We start from the raw sequence: 600 nt of genomic DNA on the forward strand, positions 1-600 counted from the left end.
TAATCTAGTCCCAGCACACCTGAGGCAGCAAATTTGGCACCATGTAAATCTTGCAGTCTTTTCATTCTACAGGCTCAAATTCTGAAATCCTTCTGCCACAAAAATAATGTCCTACGGGCAGAGGTATCTCATACAATTTTTCAAGCAAAATATAATCAATGAGCAATTTTTATTCTCATTGGAAAACCATAAATGCCAACATGTGAAACAACAGCAGGGGACTCACAACACTTTCTTATGGTAAGTCTCCATTGTGCTTCTCCAAGATGGCAGATTTTCTGTGATTTCCATGCCAGAAAACATCTGATTACAGCTCAATTAAACTTTTATATGAAGAAACGATCTAAACAAAGGATGAATCAAAAATTTTGGGACAACTTTTACAAGATATTTTTGCATAAGAAAACCATACATACCTTCCAAAGGCCACTGATTGAGGTGATCAGCTAAGGGACCAATATAGAAACTTTCTTTACTGTCACCTGTTTTCCAACCAGTCACAAGTGTAAAATCTTACATCATATATGTAAATCAGGAAGAAACAAAGCAAAGTAACTCTAGTAAAATGGGTAGATCCAATTAATTAATGGGTCACAAACA

At 35.7% G+C, this 600-nt stretch overlaps 1 long non-coding RNA gene across 1 annotated transcript in view; it reads right to left on the bottom strand.

The window, feature by feature from the left end:
• LOC110417723 (uncharacterized) overlaps positions 1 to 600 on the bottom strand; it is a 914-nt gene continuing 314 nt past the window's right edge. The window contains exons 2-4 of the long non-coding RNA XR_002445344.1: positions 417 to 482; positions 227 to 278; positions 1 to 19 (exon numbers count right to left, since the gene is read on the bottom strand). This is a non-coding gene — a long non-coding RNA (uncharacterized LOC110417723). The remainder of the gene's footprint in view (positions 20 to 226; positions 279 to 416; positions 483 to 600) is intronic.

This window comes from Theobroma umbraticum, unplaced genomic scaffold (assembly GCF_002168275.2).
Source record: "Theobroma umbraticum cultivar Fairchild unplaced genomic scaffold, ASM216827v3 scaffold_30.0, whole genome shotgun sequence".
NCBI lineage: Eukaryota > Viridiplantae > Streptophyta > Magnoliopsida > Malvales > Malvaceae > Theobroma > Theobroma umbraticum.